General features: G+C 38.5%; 1 protein-coding gene across 5 annotated transcripts in view; it reads right to left on the bottom strand.

Moving 5' to 3' along the window:
- LOC139465005 (polypeptide N-acetylgalactosaminyltransferase 5-like) overlaps positions 1-16,547 on the bottom strand; it is a 359,393-nt gene that overhangs the window by 130,191 nt on the left and 212,655 nt on the right. Inside the window, exon 1 of one of the 5 annotated variants that reach the window (XM_071246671.1) lies at positions 4,778-5,143. The exons of the other annotated variants lie outside the window; for them this stretch is intronic. The gene's annotated coding sequence lies outside the window, so the exon portion shown is untranslated. Of the gene's footprint in view, positions 1-4,777; positions 5,144-16,547 lie in introns of those variants that run through there. 5 annotated transcript variants of the gene reach the window in all.

Genomic DNA, 16,547 nt, shown 5'->3' with positions numbered 1-16,547 from the left:
TTCACAGCTAACAATTAGCACTAATACGTTGCACACATGTGATATTCACAGGTTATCAGTTAGCACTGATACACTGTAAGTGTTGAAACATACACGTCTATTTGTACAAGCCATTAACCAGTTTAAGAACAGACACATAGGCAGCTCGGGGTGAGCCTTTGTTGATTTTGTTTGATGACTGTTGTGAAATATTGTACCGGCCATAATCTCCTATTAGGAGAGACTCGAGATATTAACCCCCCTTTATTACTTGCCCATGAAGAGATCACCCGTTTAATAAACATACAGCTTTATTACACATTGTGTAATACCAAAACGCGTGCTTATGTACTCTCGGAACACGTTTCACGAACAAATATTGAAAGCTCTCAACATCTCTTGGCTTATTCAACGACATTGCGTGTGGAGTTGATAGAGCACTGAGAGGAGCTTATGCACACTCGATGACCCCAGCAACCTTGTTGCTAGGCTGACATCACATGGCATTGTTTCGCCGATGGATCTTGCATCAAAATTCCACAAATTACGTCATCGGGTATTGTGACGTTATTGAAAACTTTGAGGTGCAAGGCCCGTTCCACAAGACGATCGTATTGTAGCGCAACGACAGTTGTTGGTCTAAGTTAAAGTATGTGAGATGCGAAAGTCTTAGCCCTACGATAATTTTGTGAATTCTAAAGGTAGACCCGTTGTATGGTATGAAATTCATACGTTTCAACTTTTGACGTGTTTGAAGTATTATTCTGTTAAACTCAATTGGACTATGTCGTGGATCATATAGGTGTCAGCCTATTCATACTCAACAGTATAATTCAAAAAACGTTATAAATTGCAAGTAATAAATAAAATACTAAACTCGCTCTCGTGTAAAACCAATTTTATGAAACTCGTGAATAGTTGTGGTATCTGACTCGCTTTCGCTCGTCAGATACCACAACTATTCACTCGTTTCATAAAATTGGTATTACACGGGAGCTCGTTTAGTATTCTATATTTATCAGATTCAGAGTCGGACGAAGCTGAGATGCTAGCTCATTGGTGTCGGCAACACCAACACACATTTAACTTAACTGCTGTGATGTTTCTTAATAACAATTGTTAATTATGAAATGTATGGTTATTTTAGACATCTACTTGATAAAATCAGCATTCTATATTTTACACAGAATTACAAACATAGCGACAATTAATGTTTACATTTTTAGACAGTCTCCTACAAGCTCAGTGATGACAGTCATAGATTATGTATATGTATGTATTTATTTGAATTCCCCTCTGGGAATAAACTCAAAAGATGATTTTATGATTTAAATTATAATTTGTATATTAAAGAAATTAACCCTCACTACTAATGATGATCGATGGTGTGAGTGAGTGATTATCATTGCAAGAGTGAGTGAGTGAATGAGTAAGTATCATCACAAGAGTGAGTGAGTGAGAGAGGGAGGGTGTGGGTGAGTGAGTATCATCACAAGAGTGTGTGAGTAAATGAGGGAGGGGGTGAGTGAGTGAGTGAGTGAGTGTCATTTCAAGAGTGAGTGAGTGATTATCATTGCAAGAGTGAACGATTGAATGAGGGAGGGTGTGAATGAGTGGATGAGTGTCGTTGCAAGAGTGGGTGAGTGAGTGAGTGATTATCATTGGGAGAGTGAGTGAGTGAGTATCATTGCAAGAGTGAGTGAGTGATTATTATCATTGCAAGAGTGAATGAGTGAGTGAGTGAGTGAGTGAGTGAGTGAGTGAGTGAGTGAGTGAGTGAGTGCGTATCATAAAGCTACATATGGTGGCGAATACCAGAATTTGAGTTCACACACTGTACACACACACGTCAAATAACACTTAGGCATGTCGAGCTAAAGCCATAACCATAAGGCTACCAAACAACCTTTCACAATGAAACAAAACTGATTTGACCCAGAGGTAACTTTGCTGAATTAAGACATACCAACACAATCAGGTGAAAAGATAAACGTGAACGATCTCAACCTACCCTGCAGTGATAGAGAATTATCTCCATCCAGTATCTACAAGCCGGCACTGCCACGACGTCACTGCCACGACGTCACTGCCTTTGGGTGTAAACATGTGCCTAATCATTTTTGCCTTGTGTCCATAAAAGTTTAAATTAAAACGTCATCCATATGGCATACTTGCATTACCTACTAAATGATTTATAAATTATAAAAATTGCAACCAGTAACTATGGCAACTAGTTTTTTAACTTTAGAAAAAATACATATTATGTAAAGTACGACGCAAACAGCAATGCGAAAATGCTGAGAAGAGACAGTGACGTAACTGAAAAAGTAGTGATGACGTCCCCACGAGATGATTGCGTAACTTCCGAGGACACACGCGTGCAATGACACAGGAAGTGGGTAAAATTGTAAACATAAGATGATATACCTGGAATAAAAACATGTAGTCACTTGTACTAAATGTAATTATATCTAACAGGTGTATTTTGTTGCTTGTGAGAAATATGATTGATCTGGCATTTTGTCTCCTTAATATAGTTGGTTTTACAATATGGTGTTCTTGTAAGACTATCATGACTTGCCTGTGGCCTATATGTATTGGAAATAAAATGATTGAATATGACAAGCACAGAAATTAATTTTGACGTTTCTTACTTCCTACATTGATTTCGGCACATAATAGTTCCCAGTCATGTACGTACCTTAACACTGACAGCTTGGTTTGATATGAGAGACGAGCAAACAGAGGATCATTCTTAAACATAATTAAATTTCCAGCTGACATTTATGATGAAATATTAACATGATCTCAATTAATCAGCTGTAGACAACCTGAACATTGACCCCAAAATGCACGAAAAACATTTGACTTGAAATTGACATGAAAACTTGTACTTCACATTCATCACAAGGGGAAAAAGCATTTAGCTTCAAATGACAGACTCGCAACACTCTCCACTTAAAGCTGACACGATTAGATGTTTATTACGACACAGGATAGTTCATGGGCCTCCCTGACATAATGCTTGTAGAATATCTAAGGGATGAACAATTTAATTTTCTGTGGGACTGGTGTTTGTTCGAGGCATAATATTTATTCATTTACTTTTTTTAAGCCATACAATTTTTTTCTCTGAGGGCAGGAGCCAAATATTCATTGGACCAACAACACATTCTTTTCCAGGACATCCAGTGAATAAATATATCTATTTCGCAAAACTGGTATTTACTGCAAAAAATTATTTTTTCAATAAAATCATCGTTTTGAAATATCAACACAAAAATATATATCAAACTGAGTAGAGTGTTTAACTCCAAGTATGTTCATAAACTCTTTTTAGGAAAATTAACAAGTAGCCTTAAAATTTAAAGGTATTTTCAAATTAGCATCCTTAACTCTTAGGTAACAAAGTTCATAATATTTCTTCTTTGGAATTGGTATCCTCTGTCTTGTTACATTGGTTTGAAAAATATTAAAATAAAATGGCACGATATTCTGAGAATAAACAACCACCTTTTGACATTTTCACAAGAAAGTAAACCAACATTTTGCATGATATATACACCCCAAAAAAGAAACCTTAGACTATATCAAAGTCGCATCAAAGATCTATTCCATTTCGAACTGTCAGGATGAGTCATATAATAAAAAGATCCTCCAAAGACAATGTGACAGCAAAACCCTGAAACTAACATGGTTGAAATGTACGTGACAGGCGTACATTGCATCACCATACACACGCCTATACCCTTGTGACAGAGGAGGAAATCCACACCTTGTTATATGCCCCATCGGGCCACATGACTGACCGTGTGGGTCACCCTCAAGGTGATGTAGAGGCTTGGGACGGTGTGGATGCTGCTACGAGGAGGATGAAACGGGTTCTGATGGATGGTGGAGGTGGATGTCACAGCATGGTGTGTGTCTGTTTCAAGTTGGTATTTTTAAAAAGAGTTTTCAGATGAAAGCGAAAATGTGAAAAATGTCAGCTGTTCGTGGACTGGAGGAGGACCCTTAATGTGTAATGTGCATGTACATTGTACTTCTAAAGAGGGAATGACAGGTTTTGTGGTTATTTAAGAGTGGTTTTGTCCTTTCTTTCAAGGTATTTGATGTGTGGTGTTTTTATCTTTTGACACAGGCAACAGAATACTTGTTGTTTGGAGGCAAAGACAGATGGAAGGTGAAAAAATGAGTGATGGAAGGATAGAAGGAAAGAATAAAAAGGAAAGGAAATAGATTTAAGTCAGGAAGAGGGACAGGAAAGATGAAGAAAAAAGAAATAGAAACGTCACAAGAAAAACTAAGGGTGTGGGAGGGGGGCGTGTCAGGAAAAGGGCAGGGGTCGGATCTGGTGTATATGTCAGACATTATCTGGGTGGGGCAGGGTGGAGCACAGCAGGGATTGAGGGGCACAGCAGTGATGAAGGGGGGGGGGGGGGGGGGGGAACAGCAGGGATGGAGATGGGGCCCAGCTGGGATGGGGGAGGGAGAGAGACGGAATGCTTGTCATGTGCGAATGACACGTCGGAGTTTCTCACACAATCTCACAAAATCCTCCCGAACAACAGGACAATCCGTTAAGCTAATCAATCCAAAATCATAAACAATTCATAGTAATCTAATCAGCAATAACCACAGAGATAATCCACACACAGCAAAAACCCATCTTCCATTCACGAACCTAAAACAAAATCACAATTCCCACTTTTTACCTCCCACACCTCATCCCCCATCAAAGAAATATCAATAATTCCTAAAAATAAACCTCGTAAACAAGACACAAAACCAACATTACCTCGAAGAAGGACTGTCAGATGAATGACTCCATGTGATCACAACACCAAACAGCTTCACTCAACACTCCACAATGAATCAGGAATCCATGCATGGTCACAATCCGCTATAACCCATCTCCTGGAGGCTGCAAGGCGTTATGTGATAAATCCACAAGGCCCAGGCTGTTATAAGCTATCTCCCCCAGGTAGGGACGTCGTTAAGAGCAATATCTACCAATACAAGTTGCTATCGTAACCTCAACGCCAGCTTGGCATAAGCACTACCCCCAGGTGATGGCCCGATAGGTTCTTATCAGCTGGTATTGTTTTATCAAGCCTGGATCACACAGCACATTTCTCTCCAGGCATCTGTCGGCTGGGAGCTTTAAGGGGAAATGAACCTGAAAGTGAAATGTACTAGCGAAATGTACGTGCTGAGAACAAGCAGCTGATTGCTGTGTCATTTGATTCATACATGCCCCTAGGCAATCAGATTTGGAGACAATTGCAAGATTGCTGTCAGGGTGCAGTGTTTCTGGCAGTAGCTGAATGCATTCTTATAAAATGCTTGGGATATAATACAGTTCCTGTAGGTATTTTGACTTTAATTAATTATTTAAGCAAAAACTGTAACATTATTCTTCCGACATTGATTTCTTTATAAGCATCACAAAAGTGCTTGAAGATATGCTGTACAAAAGAAATGTAGCATAGAAGTGTTTTGTTACTGCGTTTTCTTGCTTAATTGTTAATAAATAACATTCAACACAGAACTAAATGAAGGAGCTTTTGAGTGAATCAAATGATTACAAAATATGGTACACTGTGAAGGAATCTTTATCGAAAACGTTTGTTTAACATAAACCCCCATGTAAAAATAGAATTTTGAAATAACGACTTTAAACTGCTGACATATCCAACTGGTTAACTGTCATATCTGAAGCAATCAATTCTAATACTCGTAGTTATTCATTTTCACATTTTAAATTCAATATCAGTGCGAGTTGTTTAAAAGAACATATAAAAATACTTTTATCATAAATCTTGTGTCAGAATGTAAAGAATCGTCAAGGTATTTTTAAACTTTTTCAGTTTCAAATGGAACCCTACTGGCTCCAAAAGTGAAAGACAACATACTTCATAACATGCTAATGACGTGACAGACTCGCAGAGTTGAAACAGACATGCTATTGACGAGACACGCATTGCTGAAATAAGCATGTCATACTGGTATAACACCCATTATGGTGAAATGAACACGCAACACCCCCCGAAAGGTCAATACCATCATTACGATGCTATATCAACCAATTGGAAATGATCAATATCACTAATAGTCCTAATTAGCCTGTATCACTGTGACTGGACCCCCAGTGATTTAATGTATGATAACTGTTTCCATGACGATGTGCGCCATAAAATGCCCCTGAATTCATTCAGTTCTAAGAACTTACGTTTTAACGTCGCTTCCAAGATTATTGCACTTATATAGCGACGTGCATGCATGTGTGTGTGGCTGCTTGTACGAGTGAGTGAGTGAGTGTTTTTTTGCCGCTTATAGCAATATTTCGGCAATATCACAGTAGGGGACACCAGAAATGGGCCTCACACATTGTACCTGTGTGGGGAATTGAACCCTGGTCTTTGGCATGATGAGCAAAAGCTTTAACCACTAGGCTATCCGACCGCCCCGCAATGTGATGAGATTATATGGAGCTGATGCCATGTTGTTTTGCCAAATGAAAATTAAATCTACATAATTCAGTTGACCAACACTGAACTTTGACACTTTTCATCCTTGTGAACAAAAGGAGCATCATAAACATTCATGCACTCACAATAACCACACACATTCAATGGGAGACAATTAAGTGAGTGAGTGAGTTGGGTTTAACGCCGCTTTCAACAGTATTCCAGTTATATCACAGCATGTCAGCTTAATGTGGGAGGAAAGCCCGAAGTGATGCAGATGTGGGATAAATTAAGGTGCAATGTTCATATTTTAAGGGATGCCAACCATTAAGCATGGACAGGTAAAATAAACATTATTTGTGCAACTCAATTATTAAAACAGATCTGCTGTTTTACCTGGAAATAATATATTCTGTTTCCTTCTAAGTACCGTAAGCACCCACAGCGATATTTGCTGATATATCGGCTTGTGAACAATCCCAATTAGCACCCCTTCCGATTGATCAATGTACACAAGACTTATTTATTCGTGTATAATACGCACTCGTGTGTTATATACACCCTTAATTATGGGCAATTAAATTCTGGAAAATATATCTTTTGTGTATAATACACACAGACGTTTCTTTTGTATCATTTCAGGCTGTTAGCATAAACCACGAAATTTACGATCTTCACTTTTTTTTAACACCAAAATTATATTCTAATAAGAGCCCCCTATTTCTAATTTTGAGAGCGTCCTGGGCGCTTATTCCGTCGAATACGGTACATGATGTTCACTATTTTTATTAAGTAACATGACTATGTAACATGTGTGTGTGTGTTGCTGCTTGTGCTAGTCAGGACTGATGCCTGTTTTATAGTGCAAGCCCACTGAGATACCACGCTGCAGTTTAACATGGATACCCAACTCAGACACAGCATACTGACTCCGAGCCAACCAGTCCTAGTTTTAGCCCCTTAATGCTTATCCCAAGCAGGGTTAAAGTACAAGGGGATTGAACCACTGACCTTCCGTTTTGCATTAACCAGAATGAGTGAGTTTGGTTTAACGTCACTTTTAACAGTATTCCAGTTATATCACGACGTGTCAGCTTTATGTGGGAGGAAAGCCCGAAGTTATGCAGGTCTCAGATGTTAACCACTTTGGTGAAACCCACGAGCACGGGTATGGTGGTGACATACCTAGAAACATAATCGGGGCGAACCAGGATTCGAACCCACAATCATAGGTTTCTGGCATGCCCAAGGGACGCAACTCTGCACAGCGAATCGCGGTGCCTTAGACGACTGGGCCACCCGTCAAAAAAAAAAATCAGACAAATTTTAAAAAATTGAAACTGTTCTTATAGTATTTCTGACTGTAGCTTATAGCTCCAGTCAGTCAAAGACATAAACCAAAGGCTTCCACGTTTTTCACGGCTGTGTAGTCTGCTGCATGGCAAAGTAATATCCATCAATGCCATTAGGTCAGAACCATGTGGTTCGAACATACTTGAGACATGTTTATTTTGCAATATTACACGCCACAAGAGCCATTGACAACACTGTGGGACCAGCTGATCACATGATTTGATCACATGATCTTGCAGCAGATGGCCTATTTAATGCCATGAGACTTCCCAGACAGCTTACCTCTTCCGTTGTATAATGCATTATCTACAAGGACTATATTACAGTCTTTCATGGCAGGATTGATAATTGTTATTGACAAACTTATTCATCTTGGCTCCTCACATGACGGCTGAAATAGGGTCGAGGACTGCTGAATAATTTTTTGGAATATACACAGAGCTTATCCTCTACTGTTTGTTCTATCTCCGTGACTAGCTACCGTATTCGACGTAATAAGCACCCCGCTCTAATAAGCGCCCATGGCGATATTTGCTAATATATTTGTTAGTGAACAGTCCAAATTAGCACCCCTTCCAACTGATCAATGTGCACAAGACTTATTGATTCGTGTATAATACGCACTCGTGTGTTATATGCACCCTTAATTATGGGCAATTATATTCTGGAAAATATATCTGTTGTGTATAATACACACATACTTTTCTTTTGTATCATTTTAGGCTGTCAGCATAAACTACAGAATTTACAAATTTTCAACTCTTGTTTTTGTTCTCACCAAAATAATATCCGATAAGAGCCCACTATTTCCAATTTTGAGAGCGCCCCTGGCGCTTATTACGTCGAATACGGTATATCATAATTGACTTGATTATTCATTGTAAACCCATTTCTTCAGGACCAGTGAAACAATACATTCTGTTGTTCACTTCAGTGTATATTTCGTCATTAATACCAGAATATATTTTAGTGTATATTTCAGCATTAATATCAGAATATATTTTGGTGTATATTTCAGCATTAATATCAAAATATGTTTTGGTGTATATTTCGGCATTAATATCAGAATATATTTTGGTGTATATTTCAGCATTAACTTTAGAATATATTTCAGTGTTTATATTTGCATTAATATCAGCATATATTTCTGGGAATATTTCGATATTAATATGAGCATTTATTTTGGTGTATATTTTGGCATTTCAAAATTAATTTTAACTTCAATTGATGCCTGGACCTGATGACCTCTTGATATACATACAAAGGTTCGATCAAAAACTCTTGATATACATACAAAGGTTCGATCAAAAACTCTCGATATACATAAGAAGGTTCCATCAAAAACTCTTGATATACATACAAAGGGTCGATCAAAAACTCTCGATATACATACAAAGGTTCCGTAAAAAACTCTCGATATACATACGAAGGCTTTATCCAAAACTCTCGATATACTTACGAAGGTTCCATCAAAAACTCTCGATATACATACGAAGGCTCCATCAAAAACTCTCGATATACATAAGAAGGTTCCATCAAAAACTCACGATATACATTTGAAGGTTCCATCAAAAACTCTCGATATACATACGAAGGTTCCATTAAAAACTCTCGATATACATACAAAGGCTTTATCCAAAACTCTCGATATACATACAAAGGTTCCATCCAAAACTCTCGATATACATACGAAGGCTCCATCAAAAACTCTTGATATACATACGAAGGCTCCATCAAAAACTCTCGATATACATACAAAGGTTCCATTAAAAACTCTCGATATACATACGAAGGCTTTATCCAAAACTCTCGATATACATACGAAGGCTCCATCAAAAACTCTCGATATACATATGAAGGCTCCATCAAAAACTCTCAATATACATACGAAGGTTCCATTAAAAACTCTCGATATACATACAAAGGCTTTATCCAAAACTCTCGATATACATACAAAGGTTCCATCAAAAACTCTCGATATACATACGAAGGCTCCATCAAAAACTCTCGATATACATACGAAGGCTCCATCAAAAACTCTCGATATACATACGAAGGCTCCATCAAAAACTCTCACTATACATACAAAGGTTCCATCACAAACAGTGACAAGAAAAAATCCTGGCAGCATCAGTTTCAGCAACAACTGCATCTACAACTACTGATAACGCTTCTAAAACACAAACTTAGTAATTACCTCCAGCATCATCCAATACGTCAGACAAACGGAGCCAATAAGGACAATGCTCCATTCGAAGAAAAAGCACTCCATTGCAGAGAATGACTACAATGCTTGAGCAACCTTGTACTATGGTTTGATAACTACTAGGCGTTATCTCTCTTGTTATCATGGATGCTGGAGGCTAGTAAATGGCCATGAATATCACTTTGTAATCATCAACCCCCTACCCCCCACCTTCAAACATTCCCCCCCCTACCCCCCCTCCCTTCACATACACTGTGTGAACATGCTGTTCTCTGTGGAACTTCTACACCCCTCGCACCTGTGTCTTCTACTTCCTGTTCAACATAGCTTCACTCTCCTTGGCATCCGACCCTCCACAAACATTCATCAAAGTGCTCATAAACAATACTCTTGCACCTCCCCCATGCATTTATCTTATAACAATACTGCACCACATGCCCTTATCTTACCCCCCTAACCAATCTTTGACCCCCATCTCCCACCCTCACAAACATCTTCCTGTAGCATGCTCCATAAACAATACCCTACAGCTGCATTAATAAATCTTAAAACAATATGGCACACATGCCCTTATCTTACCACCACCACTATCATCATCATCATCATCATCATCATCATCATCATCATCACCACCACCACCCTCTGTGACCCCCCCCTCTCCCCATCACAATCACCCCCATCACCATCATCATCATCACCATCATGTCATCATCACCATCATGTCATCACCATCATCATGTCATCATCACCATCATGTCATCATCATCCTGTCATCACCATCATCATGTCATCATCACCATCATCATCATCACCATCATGTCATCATCACCATCATGTCATCATCATCATCATGTCATCATCACCATCATGTCATCATCACCATCATCATCATCACCATCATGTCATCATCACCATCATGTCATCATCACCATCATGTCATCATCATCATCACACCATATCACAATCACCATCATCACTGCCATCACCATCATCACCATCATGTCATCATCACCATCATCATCATCACCATCATGTCATCATCACCATCATGTCATCATCATCATCACACCATATCACAATCACCATCATCACTGCCATCACCATCATCATCATCATCACCATCATGTCATCATCACCATCATGTCATCATCACCATCATGTCATCATCACCATCATGTCATCATCATCACCACACCATATCACAATCACCATCATCACTGCCATCACCATCATCATCATCATCATCATCATCTGCTCCTAATCCTACCCACATGCCCTACCCCAATCCCACCCTTGTTCCCCCTCCCTCAATACTCTCATCACCTACCCCCTTAACACCCACATTTCAAAACAATACCCCCTGCCCCCACCTCTCCCTCCTCTTTCTCGTACTGAATACCCTGTCTCCCCCAGGATATAATTACTACTGTATTCCTCAGGGCAGGGGCAATGACTGCAATTAACACCAGCATCAAGGTATGTACGGTACAGCACTTCTAACTTTTATGTGACCTTGAAAGAGTTAATTATTTCTTCAGTCACTGACCAAGCCCCTAGGGTTAAAGCCTATACCCAGCCACCTTTGAAACAGACACAATAGATGTCATAAAAGTGAAAAACAGGATCCTATCTACAGTTTTTAAATCTTCTTGCCACTGGCTAAACAGATCTTAAGAATGATATTCTTTGATATCAATGTTATGACATATACAACGTTAACATGGTTTAAAAATATGTTTCAAAAAATCAAATTGACACGATTTTCTCACAATAAATGTCCAGTAGTATGCAAACAGAGAAATCTACACATGATGGATCCTCTATTTCAGAAACTGTGAATGAATGAGTTATATTTCTACAGGATTTCACATGTATCACAATGTGGCAGCTTCAGGATGTCCACAGGTTTTAATTCAGAGTATTTCACATTTTCTGAGAAAGGGATTTGACTTGATCTGACTTGATCCAACTGTTTTGTTTTAGGTCAGTGTGTATTCTATGGAGTTCGGTGCAATTATTGGGGGCACGGGTGGCCCAGTTGTCTAAGGCGCATTCATAGGGCACGCCAGAAACCTATGATTGTGGGTTCGAATCCCGGTTCACCCCGATTATGTTTCTAGGTTTGTCAGCACCATACCCGTGCTCGTGGGTTTCATCGAAGTGGTAAACGTCTGAGACCTGCATCACTTCAGGCTTTCCTCCCACATTAGTGAGTGAGTGAGTTTGGTTTTACGCCACTTTTAGCAATATTCCAGCAATCTCACAGCGGGGGAAACCAGAAATTGGCTTCACACATTGTACCCATCCTCCTACATAAAGCTGACACGCCGTGATATAACTGGAAGAGTGTTAAAAGCAGTGTTAAACCCAAACCACTCACTCACAGTGTAATTATTTACCACTTTGCAATATTCGTACTTTACTACATATATTTGCAGGGAATCATTCACAGTCTTTTCAGTTCCACATAAAACTATAATTATTTAAGGATTGACTGTATTTTTTTCGATTCATTGAGGTATGAATCGAAAAACCAGTGTGCAAACTGTATGAATCCGCGTAGCGGATTCTTACAAAAGTTTGCACATTGGTTTTTCGATTCATACCTCAATGAACCGAAAAAAATACACAGTCAATGCTTATTATTAAATTCGACAGCATAAAACATGTTTTATCTACAATAGTTTAACCAAAAACAGTTGTATATATCAAAACAGACAAAAATGACGAGATTGATAAACATTCCAGGTGTAGGAATACATACTGTGGCGTGACATGAATCAGGTGATTGTTTAATTTATGCACATAACTTGACACGCCTACACAGTCAGTAGCCAATCAGCAGAGAGTGGGATTAAAACAATGTTCATTGGACCTGTCAGTTAAGACAAGTTGCGAAAAGAACTGCAACAGTCAGACTGTAACGAACTGGAAGAAATATGTCCGGGAGAAGGCGGCTGTTTCAAATTACATGGTCAGTTACCGCCAGATTCAAACATTACTTCCCTGATTACGGTAAAACACAGTTGCAAAAATGCAAGTTAGAAAGGAAACCCGAAGTCGCGGAGACATGAAAGTTGAACCAAGGCGAGCAGAACAAAAACAGGCGATCGAGCCTGCACGTTTGCTGTTTCATACATTCTCGGCCTTCGGTTTCAAAGGTTTGTTTGGACAATGAATATGCATGAAAGTCGCTAAATGTCCTGTGCATGACGATACACGTGAGCAGAAAGGGAATTCCCTCGGCTGTAATATTGGGATTCCCCGACATTCTGAAGTAATAAAAATAGTGCGCCTCGGTGGGCGTGGCTTAATTTTTTACATTCATTGGGAAATGAATGCAATAACACGTGACCAATTCAGCTAATCAGAATACAGGAATTTCAATGAACACAACGAAAATTTAGTTATTGAAATGTACTCATTTTACTCAATACAACCTTTTTTGTAATTTACTTCATAATTCATAAAAAGAACAGGAATAAGATTAATTACTGAACTTCAAACAGGAGCAAGCAAACATAAAAAAATTCTTTGATTCAGATTTTTGTAATTGTCCTTTGATCTTACTGACACACGAAACAGTCATGTTTTATGGATCTTAGATAAACATTCCTTAACCCAAATACTAATTTGGCATTCAAAGAACAATAGGTTAAGACTTAATTAGATCTTATTGAAAGATTAAGGTACATTTCAGCTTCATCTAACTTCCCTCTATAGCCTAAGGCTGTGAAATCCGAACTTGTTTTAACATTTATGTCATGCCTACACCAGATTAATCTGTCATAAAGGTAATTAATGGCACAATATGATGAGACGAACTTCATGAACGACTTGTAAGTGGCCGTTTAACAGTAGAAGGTATCATCCTACAGTCTTATCAATAGAGAATGATGCAGGTAAATCAATAGACTAACATGCACTTAGTCAATGAAAACATGTCTTGAAAATTTTATTTTTTTCCTCTGAGAGAACTTGTTTAGTTTTATCAAGACTTGCCCAGGCTTTTAGTAACAAAAATACCTAAAAGATATAAATTCCACAGTCATGGTGCAGGACAAAGGCAGATATATAGAATCAAGCAAACAAGACTTGGTTAGTTTGATCTAGACTTGCCCAGGCTTTTAGTATAAAAGTATGCGTAAAAGATATAAATTCCACAGTCATGGTGCAGGACAAAGGCAGATATATAGAATCAAGCAAACAAGACTTGGTTAGTTTGATCTAGACTTGCCCAGGCTTTTAGTATAAAAATATGCCTAAAAGATATAAATTCCACAGTCATGGTGCAGGACTAGTAAATAAATTCTAACTGGAAGCAAGTAGGTTTACACCACTGACACAAAGTTCAGGTAATCACAGGAACCTTACATTCAGTCTCAAATGTCAAAAATTGCATATTGTTCAAAATAATTATCTGTATTTTTCAAGATGTGGCTTAAAAAGAACTTGTTGATTGCATGTAATAATTGTTTCCCTCCAAAATTTATATTGATGCCACAAAGCAGAGATCGTTTCAGACAAAGAATGTACGGATGTCCAAATAGATAATGTTCCATCCTACATCACATCTCATACCTAAAGTCAATCAATCTTATTTAAATCAGATCTTTTACTTGTATATCGTATCTCTGTTAAGGTCTGAGATCTGAGGTCACCTTCATAGGTCAAGTATGTGAACCCCGCATGAACCTTGACCACCCAATCGGAAATGTTGAGTGGATTATTGAACCAATCAGACGTCAGCCTTCTAAAACAATTTGGCTTCATGTTTTTACCACCTTAATTTGAAATTTCAACGATTCACCGATTCCTACGATATCATCGATACTAAGGTAAAGACGATACGTGAATCATCAGATTGTGAGATCATGATACGCTATAAATAGACCAGAGTGAGTGAGTATGGTTTTACGCTGCTTTCAGCAATATTCCAGCAATATCATGGCGGTGGGGCTGCCAGAAATGGGCTTCACACTTTGTACCCATGTCGGGAATCGAACCCGGGTCTTCATCGTGACAAGCAAAAGCTTTAACCACTAGGCTACCCAACCGCCCCACAATGTGATGAGATTATGTGGAGTTAATGCCACCTGTAGAAAAGAGTGAGTGAGTGAGTTGGGTTTAACGCTGCTTTTAACAGTATTCCAGTTATATCACAATGTCAGCTTAATGTGGAAAAAAGCTTGAAATGATGCAGGTCTCAGACATAAATTTACCACTTGGGTGAAAAGCTAAGTGTTTGCTTGCTCCACCTTAGCCTGTGTTTGACTCCCAAAATAATAACACAAAATGAAACCCATACTTTGTGTGCCCATGATGCGTTACTGCCCCGATACATCACAATATCAATAACATAAATTCTCAAGAGCATACCAATACAATCCATAAATACAATCCAAAAAATGTGTCCAAAAAAAAAAAAATAAACATCCAACCAACAGAAACTGAGTGATATGAAATTTCACACAACAGAACAGAAATGAATCTCCTAAATGAAATTAATATATTGTAAGAAAATATCACCATAACATAAAAAGCTGGTATTAAGGACATACAAGGGTATTGATTTCTGACGGCACATTTAAACATGATCACAAAGTTTCAACCTTGCCATGTCCAAGTCGAGAACTTGCCTCAGAGGATAGATGAACATATTCATTTCTGAAATTTCAGATTTTAAGAAAACAATCAATATGAGCTATTGAGAAGCACACTGAGTTGCTACCATTTACAGAATTTCCTAATGAAATTCACAGCCATAACATCAATATAACTGCTGATTAAAACAGACAATATACACTTTCCAAGTATGAAACAATCTTCAGTTTGGCCATTAAGTGCATATAGTTCGAACAGGAAAAGCTGAATTCAATTGACTGAGTTTTTTCATCCAATGATATCAAGTATGGGCAAATACTTTAAGATATATATAGCTTCCCATGGCTACAGCTGGAACGGCTCCTGAATTATTACTAAGCTCCCTATGGAGTCTTAGCAATGATAAACACAAAACAAATGCACCACAATTACCTGCATCTATTGAGCCAAGATCTATAGCACTGAGATCTATAGCTCAGGGATCAATAGCACCGTGATTATAGTTTAGGGATCTATATCTCTGGGAACAAGAGCACCGAGATATATAGCTTGAGGATATATAGGTCTTGGATTCATAGCACAGGGATCTTCAGCCCAAGATCTATAGCTCAAAGATCTATAATTCAAGGAATTATAGCACTGAGATCAATGGCTAAGGAATCTACAGCTCAAAGATCTATAGACCAGGGATCTATAGGGCTGGGATTTATAGCTCAAAGATCTATAGACCAGGGATCTATAGGGCTGGGATTTATAGCTCAAAGATCTATAGACCAGGGATCTATAGGGCTGGGATTTATAGCTCAAAGATCTATAGACCAGGGATCTATAGGGCTGGGATTTATAGCTCAAAGATCTATAGACCAGGGATCTATAGGGCTGGGATTTATAGCTCAAAGATCTATAGACCAGGGATCTATTGGGCTGGGATTTTT

Source organism: Haliotis cracherodii, unplaced genomic scaffold, assembly GCF_022045235.1.
Source record: "Haliotis cracherodii isolate W230 unplaced genomic scaffold, xgHalCrac1.p SCAF_17, whole genome shotgun sequence".
Taxonomy (NCBI): Eukaryota; Metazoa; Mollusca; class Gastropoda; order Lepetellida; family Haliotidae; genus Haliotis; species Haliotis cracherodii.
Note: the sequence above shows the minus strand (reverse complement) of the source record. Positions and strands in the feature narration are given on the sequence as shown.